Source organism: Triticum dicoccoides, chromosome 2B (genome assembly GCF_002162155.2).
Source record: "Triticum dicoccoides isolate Atlit2015 ecotype Zavitan chromosome 2B, WEW_v2.0, whole genome shotgun sequence".
NCBI lineage: Eukaryota > Viridiplantae > Streptophyta > Magnoliopsida > Poales > Poaceae > Triticum > Triticum dicoccoides.
This window is the reverse complement of record NC_041383.1, coordinates 481,518,949-481,533,325: the sequence shown is the minus strand read 5'-3', so window position 1 is coordinate 481,533,325 and position 14,377 is coordinate 481,518,949.

The window sequence follows — 14,377 nt, the reverse complement described above, 5'->3', positions numbered from 1 at the left end:
CAGGACTCCCTCAGTAGCCCCTGAACCAGGCTTCAATGACGATGAGTCCGGCGCGCAGTCTTGTCTTCGGCATTGCAGGGCGGGTTCCATCTCCAAATACTCCAAAGTAATTATCAAACACTTAGATCGTGTCTGGATCCACGAGGTGAATCTTACACACCATTGTAGGGAACATAGCATAAATCTGATCTGCTAGCAATCTTCGTATGTCGTGCCTTCGCATCGTGGCCCGGTTCAACACGAACTGGTGTTTCTCGCCCCACCTCGACTCGCGTTGCAAGGCGGTTTTATTGGCACATCATGTCGAGGCAGAGATCGTCTTCCTCTTATTACGGGATCTTCCATCAATGTGGGCATGCGTAACCCCACGACGACTGTTGGCATGACTTCGTGTGCCATTAGGTAAACCTCAAGCGGTCACCCTAAGGACTCTTGATATTCACCCCCTTTATAAAAGGGGCCAAGGCCTATGCCTCTTTTCCACCTCCCTCGCGCCTTCTCGCACCTCGAGTTCTAACACCCAAGGCCTAAGCTCCAACACCCTAGATCCTCCAATATGTCCGGATCCAACCCTCAAGGCCGGTGGGTGGCCTCCTCGATTCAAGAGGAGGACATCGCGAAGCTTAGGGCGCTCGGATATTTGACCACCGACATCCAGCACAGGCTTCCTGCTCCAGGGCAGGTCATCCCTACACCGGAGCCTAATGAGAGCGCGTGTTTGACCCTCGCTTCCTCCAAGGCTTGGGCCTCACCCTCGATCCTTTTGTGAGGGGGCTCATGTTCTATTACGGGGTGGATTTTCACGATGTAGCTCCGGACGCTATCCTCCATATCTAGGCGTTCATTATAGTGTGTGAGGCCTTCCTCCACGTCACCCACACTTCGGCTTATGGCTCAAGACCTTCAATGTGAAGCCGAAGATGATCGAGGGGCAACACGCGGAGTGCGGAGGTGCCATAATAAGCAGGAACGCCGACGCCCCATGGCCAGAGGGTTCTTTTCCCGAAGTATCCGATGTATGGCAACGGAGGTTGTTTTATGTTACGGCTCCTAGAGGCACAAAGTGGGTGGCCGCCCCCGAGTTCCGCTCGGGCCCTCCGTCACAACTGGCGTCTTGGACCGACGTAGGACAGAATTGGGGGCCTGCTGGTGATGTACCAGTACTGCAGAGCTGCATCCGGGAGCTTCTTGATAGAGACATTAACCTTGTCAGCATAATGCAAGTGATGTTAATCCGATGGATGTTGTCGTGCCAACGCCGGCCTCTCCGTATGTGGTAGTTCAATCCAGAGGGTCCGCGGACTGTTAAGCACTTCTTCAGCTTGAAGCTCGGAGGGATGTGCAAATTATTCTTCGGACTGAAAGTACAGTGTCCGGACACCACCAAGGATGCGGGCCTAAGCTGTAATCGCCTAGATACCCAAGTAAGTAACCTTGATACCGGACACCTTGTTTTGTATTTATCATAGTTGTTATTCTGAAAATCATCCGTGGCCAGGAATGGCTCAGCAAGGCGGAGAGAATCAGGTGTCCGGCGCCACTTCCCGAAGGCTCGCCTAGTCCCACCATGGGCAAGATGCTTGACCGGGTACTCAGCAGAATGCCCTAAAGGAAAGACAAGGGGGAGAACGAAGAAACCGAACTTCACATGCTACGCATCCGAACCGGGGGAATTGTTACCTCCCCTAAGGAGGATAGTCAGGAAGGGGAGGCCAAAGCCTCCTCCCCGCGCGGGAAGAAGAGGGCTGCCTCCGAAGACTTGGAGACGGAGATGCCCAAACCAGGGAAAAAGGTATCACCAGGGGGCTCTGCCACGACGGGCACCCTTACCGCGTCATGCCCGCCAACGGGCCATCCCTCCACCGAGCTGTAAGTCAATCATTAATTCGAAGGTGCTGCATTTTTCCTAGATCAGTAACCAGGATCCGTCTTTTGCAGTCCGGCTAGCAGCTCTTCTCAACAGAGTTCGTCTTCGAGGGATCTTCCTCCGGAGATGATGGAGAGCGAGACCCCACCCACCTCTCCGCCTCATGAAGCGGGCGACACCGAGGTGTCATCATGGAGGAGTCTGGATCTGCCGAAGCCGGAAGCCAATGCGTCAGCCGCCCTGAGCCCGGAGCGTTTGGCTCCCACGGGGGGCGATGAGAAGAGTCCGGCACAGTTCAATGTCCTTCCGGACGTACTGCCAGGTCTACTAGAGCGAGCTGTGCTCTCGGAGGAGCATCGCTCATTAATGAGCACGGTGCTCAAGAAGATTTCATCCGCTACAAGCGGTTTGAATGAAGCATTCACAAGCCTGCTCAGAGGCTTTGAGGTATGTGGTGAAAAATACACTATTTTTTGGCTGTGAGGCACGCGCTAGGTGTGCTCCATATAGATAGTAGCCCCTGAGACTCTGGTTGCCCGCCCTAGGCGGCAAACGGGGGATCATATATTAATGATTGCGCTGTACATACGTGCAGGTATCTGTGGGTCCGGCCGCCGACCAGAAGTTGAAGTTGCCGAACTAACGAGGCAGATCGGATCTATTGATGCCGATATAACGCTGGTGAACGAGCGGTTGGACAAATCACAAGGTATGTGCTCTGCCTTCCTTATTATGTTGTATAGGAACATATGAGAGTGCATTAATATTAATGCAATATGTCCGGACTGCAGATGGTGCTGCTGCCGTGGAGGCCCTGAGGGCGGAACTTGCCCAGGCCAAGGAGCAAGCTCGGGTTAACAATGCGGCTGCCCTAAAGGCGGCCGAAGAGTTGAGAGCCGAACAGGCTGCTCATCGCCGAAGCGGGGAAAAGATAGCCGAAATGGCTGTGGAGTTAAAAAATGCCGCCGACCGGTATGAACTCCTTGAAAAGGAGAATAAGGCTAGTTCGGCCGACCTGAACAAGGCACTTAATTCCACCAAGGAGATGTAGACCGAGGTCAGGGGTGTGCGGGAGGAGCTTCAACAGGCCGGTAAAATCGCGGCTGGGGGCTCCTACTTACTGTGGACGAAGTTTTTGGATCCAAAGTATGCTCCCCTGGATGGACGCAGGAGTCCTGCAGATGCGTATGCGGACTTGGCGAAGAGCACAGCTGATGTAGCCAAGTTTTTCGAGGATCAAGGTGATAAAGAAGTGGAGAAGATTTTCTGGTCGCAATTCAATGCTCCCGCGCGCCCGCTGCCGTTAAGTGAGAAGATGGCTGCTGTGGCGGAACTTCATAGGTTGTCCGGGCTTGCAATGCGGTCTGTAATAGACCATCTTTGGCCAAAGGGGCCTAAGCGGGACAGTTACTTTGGCTTGGTGCAACAGTTCCTTGGGGTCGTACCTCAGATCGATGCCATGAGAAGGTCGGCGTGCATAGAAGGTGCACGGATGGCCCTTGCCCGTGTTAAAGAATATTTGACAAATATGGAGGCCACCATTGTGGCGACCCAGAATCCGGAGGGCGGCTAATATCCGGCCGAGCACTACTTGGAACAGGTAACAGAAGGTGCCCGCTTAATAGAGGCACAGTGCTCGAAGGATGTCTTGTTCGAGTGACAAATCAGATCATTTCAAAAACAATGTTATTTTGGTTATAAGGCTAATTTTATACTTTTTGCCTGAAAGTATTATTTTGTCTCCTGTGCGGCCGTTATATATATATATACATATGTAATCCGAAAGTTAGCAGTCGTTGACTTCAGCCCCCACGCATACAATGCAGTGGTGTTAGCAAAAAATATGCATAATCACACTTGATCCAACGTTTTGGTCCATTAAGGAGGTGATCGCACGTCGAACTAGGCAACCGGACTATATAGCTGTAACACTTTCGCTTAGCCATGGGATTCTAACGGTGGGGTTACTATGTAGCCCCTGGTACCTTCGCATGCATCCGAATACGGGCGTGTGTGTACATGATCGGGAAACGGTCCTTCGTTAATGCGGAGGGATCCTAGAGATTCCGAGAAGTCTTCGAGCGGTTGAACAGTCTCTCGCTGGATCATGACAGTCAGTTTTTGGCTTTCTCTACTGAGGTTCTCATCCAAAATAACCAGGGCACAATCGCAGTAGTTCTCCTTTGGCCGCCTTAGCCGATAAGAACGGAACATAAGGCAGCAAACCCAGGAGCCGGGCAAACCCAACATTTGACTAAAGACATGATTCGGAGCTGATGCATATAAGGCCAAACTCGTGACGCCGAACACTCCCGAAGGTATTCAGACTTTATAACAGAAAATGGGCTGAAGAAGGCCCATTCATTATAAACCATGTAGTTCCAGGTACGTGCGTTAGTCTGCCGTGGCGAAATGCCAATAACGTCAGTATCCTCTGTGGATATGGAACCCATGGGATGGTTTAACGACAAGAGGCAATAGAAAAGGTTTACACAGGGGCTTAATCTAAAGAGAAACCTTTTGAGCGGGGCCCTGCTGCACGTCTGCGCCTTTGTCTCTGTTGTGTCGTATCCTGGAAGGGCATCGCGCGAATGTTGTCTGTAAGAAAAAAAAATCATGTAGGAGAGTACAACGTAAGTATGTGATGAATAGTAAAAGTGTAAGATGTTGGCGTGCCAATAAGGTTGAGCCAAGTGTGGGGCTATATTAAATATATACAACCCATGGTGTCCTTTATGGGATTACATAGATGGTGCCCCGGTGCAGTTTTATCTGGGCTGCCGGACTCGTCTAACCGAGTTTGTGGTCTTAATGACCAGTCATGCTTTCTGATATTGGAGGCCCCTTATAGTCCGGCAGCTAGGGCCATTGCGTATTCCTCCGCGCGTGAAGAGCGCTTTGTGTTTCTGTTAACGGTGATGACGCCACGTGGACCGGGCATCTTAAGTGTAAGGTAGGCATAGTGCGGTAATGCATTGAAGCGGGCGAAGGCCATTCTTCCAAGCAATGCATGACAATCGCTTTGGAAGTGTGCGATGATGAAAAGTAATTCTTTGCTTCTGGAGTTGCCTAGGGAGCAGAATGTTACCTCCAGTACGACGGAGCCCCTGCTGTAGGCTTCAACGCCTGGTATCACCCCTTCAAAGGCGGTGTTGCTTTGACTAATTCTGGATGGGTATATCCCCATCTTGCGGAGAGTGTACTCATATATTAAATTAAGACTGTTGCCGCCGTTGATTATTGGGTCAAGCACCAGGGCCTCTGATCCTTCGCGTCGAATACTAGTCAGGCGGTCCGTGTGATCGAAGGTGATCAGACTAGTCATCCAGTAGTGAGGTGTGGGTACGATGGGCTCGATATCGTACGCGTCTCTGAGCGCGCGTTCGTGCCTTCTCATAGATGTGTGAGTTGCGTGGATCATGTTTACTATTTTAACCTCTGGTGGGAATTTTTTCTGTCCCCCAGTGTTCTGCTGACGAGGTTCATAATCGTCTTCACTTGGTGTTTCCCTTCCATTGTATTCGGCATTTAATTTGCCAGCCTGCTTGAAGACCCAGCACTCTTTGTGCGTGTGGTTCGCAGGTTTGTCGGGGGTGCCATGAATTTGGCACAGTTTGTCCAGGACTCTGTTCAGACCGGACGGTCCCTCTTTACTGCCTTTAAGTGGCTTATTTTGTTGATCGGGTCGAGATCCCCTGAATTCGGCGTTGACCATTGTGTTGTCCGGGCTCTCTTCCTTGTTTTGGCGTTTGTTTTTATTACGCCGTCGCTTCCCGTTGCCATCCCTTATTTAGGATGTGCTGGGATCGCTGGTGCCTTTACGGGCCAGCTAGCTGTCTTCACCCGCGCAAAAGTTGGTCATGAGGCTTGTTAAGGCTGCCATTGTCCTCGGCTTTTCTTGGCCAAGGTGTTTGGCAAACCACTCGTCAGGATGATGTGTTTGAGTGCCGCTAAGGCTTCGGCATCCGGACAATCGACAATTTGATTCTTCTTAGTGAGGAATCTGTTCCAAAGCTTGCGGGCGGACTCTCCGGGTTGTTGGATTATCTGACTTAAATCGTCCGCATCCGGAGGCCGGACAAAAGTCCCTTGAAAATTGGCCCTGAAAGCATCCTCGAGGTCCTCCCAACTCCGATTGAATTTTCGGGGAGGCTTTTCAACCAGTTTCGAGCTGGTCCCTTCAACTTGAGGGGAAGTTATTTAATGGCGTGGAGGTCATCCCCACGAGCCATATGTATTTGCAGGATAAAATCCTCGATCCACACACCTGGGTCTGTCGTTCCGTCGTATGCCTCTATATTCACAGGTTTAATGCCCTGTAGAAATTCATGGTCCAGTACTTCTTCGGTAAAGCACATGGGGTGAGCATGCCATCGGCTGTTCTTGTGTCCGGTGTTTATTCCGAACTGGTGTTCGATTGGCATAATTGTTTTGGTGACCATATTCCCTCGCGGGGTGTGTCCTTTAGATCCGTAGATGGACCTGACCGCGCCAGCTTTCTTATCCAGGTGCTCACATAGATCGTGCGCGGCGTCGGTAGCCGCTTTGTTGGTGTTATGAAATGGTACGTCTGGCCTCCTGGTCGTGTTACTCCTTGGTGGAACGGCCTCGTCATCGAATTCTGGTAGTAGCTTGTGTTTTGGATAGCTCTTTGTATGGCGATCGTCGCCGTATCTTTCTTCAGTGTCTAGCACTTTATTCCATCTGCGATTGAGCGTTTCCTGTGCGGCTTTGAGCCATTGCTTCTGCTTCTTTAGACTTCTTGCGGTGGCCATAAGCTTTCTATGGAGGTTATCTCGTTCCACGCGTGTTTCCGGGATGATGAATGCGTCATCATCCGGACTTTGTTCTTGTGCTGGTTCGGCTTGATGACCTCGTCCCTCGGGATTATTGTCATCGGGTGTCTGCTCCAAACTGTGTTCGGCGTGATCTGGCTCATCCTGCTCCATCGCTGGTTCTGTATGGTCGTTGTTGCCTTCGGGGTTGACTGAAGTATCGATCCTTCTGGCGCTCTTGCTGCTATTTTTACTGTTGCTGGACTTGGAACGGCGTCTGCGTTGTCGCTTTGGCTTTTGCCCGGGGGTTTTATCTTCCGGATTGTCGCTGTCGTCCTCCTTGGGTGTATCCACCATGTATATGTCGTGTGACGAGGCAGAAGTCTAGCGCCCCATTAATTCTGAATCTTCTCCTGCATCGTCATCCATACCGTCGATGCCTTCGAAGTCGAAGTCAAGCACGTCGGTTAAATCATCAACCGTGGCTATGAAGTGGGTGGTGGGTGGGCAACGAATTTCTTCGTCGCCTGCTTCCCACTCGAGCCGGGCATAGTTCGGCCCGGAATTTCCTGTCAAAGAGAGAGTTTTTAACGAGTTCAGCATGTCGCCAAAGGGCGAGTGCTGGAAGATATCTGCAGCGGTAAACTCCATTACCGGAGCCCAGCCAGGCTCGGTGGGCTCGGGAGCGCGTGGGCTGGAACCAACAACCGGACATGAGTCCGGGCGTCTGGAGTCACATGCCTCCTCAGAAGTGAGGCTGGTGTTCGGCTCCACCACCGATGAGTGTACGGCCTGTGGGGCGGGGTCCATCCCTCCGTCCTTAGGCAACACACCCTGCTCCGGATTTAGGTCCGGGGCTACTGCAGGGGTGATATCCCGAGCATTGTCCGACAGCAGGTCTAAGCTGTGCTCGTCGCGACTGTCCGGTGCTCCTGGCATAGGCCCGAATCCGTTGAAGATCAAGTCTCCGCGGATGTTCGCCGTGTAGTTCAGGTTTCCGAACCTGATCTGGTGGCCAGGGGCGCAGCTGTCGATCTGCTCCAGATGGCCAAGCGAATTAGCCCGCGGTGCGAAGCCGCCGAACACGAAGATCTGTCTTGGGAGAAAAGTCTCGCCCTGGACTGTGTTCCCGAAGATTGAGGGCGCCATCAAGCCTTGCAGCGACGACACAGAGGAACTCTCAATGAAAGCACCAATGTCGGTGTCAATACCGGCGGACCTCGGGTAGGGGGTTCCGATCTATGCGTCTAGGCTGATGGTAACAGGAAGCAAGGGACACAATGTTTACCCAGGTTTGGGCCCTCTCGATGGAGGTAAAACCCTACTTCCTGCTTGGTTAATATTGAAGATATGGGTAGTACAAGAGTAGATCTACCACAAGATCGTAGAGGCTAAACCCTAGAAGCTAGCCTATGATGGTATAATTGTAATTGTGATCGGCCTTCTGAGGACCAACCTCTCTGGTTTATATAGACACCGGAGAGGGCTAGGGTTTACATGGAGTCGGTTTACAAGGAAGGAAATATAACATCTGGATCGCCAAGCTTGCCTTCCATGCCAAGGAGAGTCCCATCCGGACACGGGACAAAGTCTTGTGTCTTGTATCTTCACGCTTCAATAGTCCGGACGATGTACATAGTTCGGCTGTCCGGATACCCCCTAATCCAGGACTCCCTCAATGGTCAAGGTTCAAATCTAAATCATATCTTGCGGTAGGGGATGATGTCAAAATCGAGCTTTCTCGGCAAGGAGAGCTGGTCCAAATCAACTTTGAAAATCTTTAGTAGCAACACGCAACTGCCGAACTGATCTGTCCTTCGAGAGATTTTGATGTAATAATCTGGCATCGTGAAACAAGTGTCCTATGTGTATAACTAGTACGACAGTATTATTTATCACATGGTATATCGTTGATAGAATTGCAACTCCCATTGCTGGTTAGGAACTGTCGTTCGATTTCATTCCAACCGTTGTCGTGGTTTATACAATTTTGTGTATTCGCCTTGCGACAACATCTAAAACCAGTGCCGTACTGATCACTTGCAATACAAAAAGCTCTGAGGTAGAACACATGGGCCCCCAAACATGCAGGGTGGGCACGCGACCCAAAGTCCAGAACCGTGAGCCTGCCTGAGTATTATATTCTCAGCTGAACCCCCATAATGCCCGTGTGTTGCACGTAACATCAAGATGCATTTGTCTGAGTATTTTTTATTGTGAGAGAAAAGGATGAACTAGGGAAGGCCTTATTTGCAAATGTGGAGAGGTGTGTGGGTACCTTCTTGCAAAATTTCCATAGTTTCCTTCCTATCTGTCAGATATAAATCAGACGGCCTATATTGCAGGATGGCAGGCACACCATCATCACTAACTCGTCTATACTGTGTTAAAAAAACTCTGTTTTTTATAATTATATATGTTATATATATTCCCCTTGATTTTTCTTATGTATAAAGTTGTGATATATTTATGTGTAACTTGTTACTCCTGTCTTTCTACTTCCTTTCGCTGATATGTGGGGCAACCGGCAACGGGGTCCACGTGCCATATGCACAAATTAGAGTGCACAACTGCACGATAGACACACCCCGGTCGTAGCGCCACAGTAATGCCCAATGAGCCGTCAAATCACAACCCCCCCCCCTTTCCAGCTTTAGTAGTAAGCTGGACGGATGAAGCAGCAATATTTCACTGGGCCTGAATTCCCTTCTCCCTCGTCTGCTTGTTCAGATAAAATCCCCTCTCGGCGATTGCATAGGGTTTTCTCATGAAGAACCAGGTAGGAATTCTTCATCGATCCCAGATAAATCCAAGTCCCGTGCTCGCAGTTAATCCTAGGATGGCAGCCGCCGCCGTTGATGCATTTTCTTTCTACTGAATCTAGTGTGTTTCATTTGCAGTGCCCAAAGTGCGAGGACCCTATAGGTTTCTGCGCCCTTAGCGAGACGCCACACTTGTTCCTTCTCATCCTAACACATGATTTTAAAACGCGCACACTATGTTCCTAGAATCCTCTTTTCTATCCAGGAGGGTGGGTTTTTTTTGAACATGTTGTCAACTAATTTGGAAATTTGGATTGCTATATTTGGATAAAAGGTACTACTAGTACGATGGTCAACACTGATGTGAAGGAGGAAGCTATTTCTAGATTTGGATAGGGAATACATTGTGTTCTCATATTATTTTTCCCGCAGTGCATTATTTGCTCTGCCAGAACACATGTACTCAAGATGCTCGGCCTTGCCATAACTGAATACACTAGTTTAATGGTCAGAGTGAAGACAAGCCATGGATATAAGTTTCGAGTTGGGTTCATGAACCAAGAAGATCACTGCTTTTTTTATGACCGAACTTGGATAAACTTTCTCAAGTGTTACGGACTGAAAGTTGGCGCATGAATGTTGATGGAAATAGCAGAACCTGGTCTCATCTTCACTGCGATATTCCACCCCGACGTCGTTCCAATTGTTCATCCATGTTAATTTTGTATCTGGTTCTTGCTTGTTGCCTCGATTACTTCTTAATCCACCTATTTTGTCTAACTAATCACAATTTAACTTTAGAAGTAGCAACGAATCTCTCACGAAGATGCTACTTCTAACTAATATTTCCTTATAATTGGTGGCGCGTGTAGGTTTTTCAGAGTTAAGCAAGCTGCTTGTTTGTTATTCTATAATAACTTGGTTGTTATTGATGGCACTGAAGTTGACTGGGATGACATCGAGAAGTTCCTACACTTTATTGATCGTCTTGAGGTCCTTGTGGGGCATTTCGATGGTGGAAGGCCACGTGGGATATGTGTGCCACTGGTGCACTCGTTGAACAGGTCCAACTGTGTCAAGAAACTTATGGTACGAGCTGTTTTCTGTTGTATATGTTGTTCATAAACTATTGCTTATACACAATTTTTCAGTTGTGATCTTCTTGAAATAGAAACTGCCCAGTTCTATTGTTCCTATACAGATGCCTGACCATGGTTGGGTTAGACATGCGCTTGGTCACAACATGATGTTTATGTCGACCTACTCCATTCCCCTTGGAGGTGAAAAGATAGTTATTCATGGGTGGTCTCAAATAATGAACGCCCGTCCATCTTGGAGAATAGGACAGAAGATTATGTTCATGCTTTTCCATGGCTCTAAAGCGAATATCCTGTTTATTGACCACATTGCAAGATGAAGCCACTTTCAGAAGGTTTTGGATGCGCGGGGTGGCGCCTGGGCCTTGTCCGGGGGCTTGGCGGCCTCACCCTTGGTTAACTGTAGGAAAAGTAGCACTGTTCGAGGCATGCTTTGTACGGTTGAACCAGTATAAGTACTCATACTGCTTTCAGCTTTGGTTGTTAAGTGCCCCTGCTGGTTTCAGTTAAGGTTGTTAAGTACTCCTGCTGCTTTTACATTCTGTCGTGTTTCTTCAGTCCTGTCTTCCTCCAGCCGCCAAAACCAAACCAGCGCCGGCAGGGCCGCCTGCTTCCGCCTCCTACGGCTGGCTGCGCCTCAATGCACGCATCGTCGGCCTACCGTCTCCTAAATCGTTAACGCCGATGTTCTCCGCGCGCTTTGGTTTCCTCGCCATGGCACAGCCCTCTCGCATTGTCAACATGGTCAACAAACAACAGGAATCGGTAGAAGTACGTGGAGAGGATGACAGTAGGGGCACACCATGTCAGCATATGAAAAAAATAAAATGCTTCCCCCTAGTGTTTTCCTGACATCTGGGACCCACGACATTGTGAGCGTATATAGTCACTAGACAAGAGAACATCACAAGATCAGCTGACACCTGGGACGTAGCTGCTCGAGTAGTATTTTTTTTGTTATTGTTGAGACGGAGCAGGGTTTGAACTAGGCGGTGGCCCGTCTAGCCCAGGCTTATATCTTATGTTCACCATGTGACCAACCCAGCTATTTTTTTTCTTTTTGAAAATGAGCCCAGTTTACTTTTTCTGAAGAATACCCAATCCAGGCCTACTTATTTTTCTACGCCCTGATGGGCTGCAACTCTTTCAAGATGCCTGCAAATCTTGGAAGTAATATGAAATGGGTTGTAAATATAAAAACAGATGACAAATTGGCAATTACTTTATAATTTCTAATTTTTTCACATTTTCAGATTCCTATTTCATTGGCATTAACCTAATTTAAAAATATCTTCAAAGTACTTTAAATCTGGCTCGATATTTCGGTATTAAAAATAGTTTGGAACCCACAGAAATATGCAAAATTGGCCCTGGCCAACCAAAAAAACAACTGCAATAAATTGCATAAGAAGTTGCAATGAGCTATATATAAATTATTTAAAAAAGTGGGAGTGGTCTGACTTGTGGGCCTGTTAAGTTGACGCGTATGCAAGGTTTTTTTAGTTATTATATACGTCAACAAATGATTCTAGCAGACGTAACCGTTTGATGTCAATCCAACGGCCGTTGTGTTTCTTCAATCTCTGATCTTCTTGCTCCAGCCGCCAAAGCAGCACCGGCGGGACCGCCTCACCGCCCCCTACTACTCCCACTATTGGCCAGGGCATCCCCCTACTCACCCACACCCCATGTTATTCTGCGGCGACGGCAGCCTCACACCGCAGCCGAACCGGTGAACCCTTGTAGTCCTCTCCGCGTGGTCTTCCACTGTTGCGTCTTCCCCGGCTCCGCGTTGTCCCCTTCCTAGGCCTCGTTGTCGTCCACCATCATGGTTCTCTCGGCGCAGCGTGGTCAATGTCGTCAATGACCGACTTCCTTCGGAAGAGTACTGTACGTGGAGAGGCTGACAGCTGGGTCCACGGCAGCCGCAAGGAAGTGCCTCCTTATTACACGGAAAATAATTATTCCTCCACCTGGCAACAGGGACCCACCGGACAGGCCACGAGTATTTCGCACAAAAAAACATTTGCCCTGACTACTGGGACCCACCGGACGGGCCACCGTATTTCATGAAAAATTTGTTCCCCCCGCTGTCAGCTCAGACCCACCGGAAGTACCTCCTTATTACGCACAAAAAAATGAATACCCCCTGCTAGCTGGGACCCACCTTGGTGGGAGACTGACTTGTGGGCCTACTATGTTGACTGGGACGGAGGCCTTTGTCAACTTTAGTCAATATGAACGATTCTAGCTCCAGTGATCGTACGATGTCCATCCAATGGCCGTAGAGCTTCTTCAACCTCTGGTCTTCTTGCCCCAGCCGCCCAAAGCAGCGCCGGTCGTGCCGCATGCTCCTGCCTCTTGTGGCCGGCTGTGATGCCGCGGAGGCCTCACCGCCCCCTACTACTCCCACTGCTGGCCAGGCCATCCCTCTACTCACCCACACCCCTTGTTATTCTGCGGCGACGACAGCCTCACACCGCAGCCGAACCAGTGAACCCTCATACTCCTCTACGTGTGGGCATCCACTGTCGCGTCTTCCCTGGCTCCGCCTCGTCCCCTTCCTAGGCCTCACCGTCGTCTACCGCCCTGGTGCTCTCGGTGCGGCATGGTAAACGTGGTCAAGGAACGACTTCCATCGGACATGGACTGTACGTGGAGAGGCTGACAGCTGGGTCCACGGTCGCATCAAGGAAGTGCCACCTTATTACGTGGAAAATAATGATTCCTCCACCTGACAGCAGGGACCCACCGAACGGGCCACCGTATTTTGTGAAAAAAACATTTCCCCCCTGACTGCTGGGACCCACCAGCTACATCTTCGCACGCAAGGAAGTGCGTCCGGAAAAAAAAATGATTCGCCCCCCTGACTGCTGGGACCCACCAGCTACATGTTCACATGCAAGGAAGTGCCTGACAGTCGGGACCCACCTGGTCGAAGCATACGTAGCATTGTCATTCTGGTCGCGAACGTGTACGTACATATATACTGGTCGTAGTAGAGGCGCGCACGTGTCGTAGTAGAGGCACGCACGTAGCATGTACACATATGTACAATGGCCAGGGTGCAAGAAAGAAAATACGGCCATGTACGTACATACGGGCGGGGTCTCGAACACCTACTCGCGCATACGTATGGCCAGGGCTCGTGTACATGGCTGGTTCGGAACAGAGAAACTGCGTCGTCGTCATGTTCATGGGGAAGCAACCGAATGCTTCATGTTAATGGGGAGGCAATGGAATGCGTCGTGTTCATCGGGAGGCAACGGAACGCGTGGGAGCCAACCGGCTTGGACGGAATAGGCGATGGAAACAACGCCTGGCGTACCACACAACATAGCAAACGGCCTTGTGTTCGACCGGCCACGTTCGAAACGGGATCCTGTTCATTGGGAGGGGTCTGGCGTACCGCAAAACGGAGGAAACGGACTTGTGTTGGACCTCCTATGATAGAAATGGGGTCCTGTTGATCAGGAGGGGTGTGGGATACCGCAAACGGAGGAAACGGACTTGTGTTGGAGCGCTACGGTCGAAACGGGGGTCCTGTTCATCAGGGGGGGGGTGTGGCGTACCGCAAAACAGGACTCCACGGGATACTGTTCATCTCCACCGTCGACCTTCTCCAGCCTCCACCTGCGACTGTTCATCCACGGGCTCCTGTTCATCCAACCTCCACCACGCGCCACTCCACCGCCTACTGTTCAACCACCCCTCTCCACCGGCTCCTATTCAACCACCCCTCCACGGGCCACTGTTCATCCACCCCTCCACCATCTACTGTTCATCCAGCCCTCCACGGGGTCGTCCTGTTCATCCAGCCCTCCACGGGGTCCTGTTCCTCCAGCCCCAACCGGCACAATTAATCGGGGTCCTATT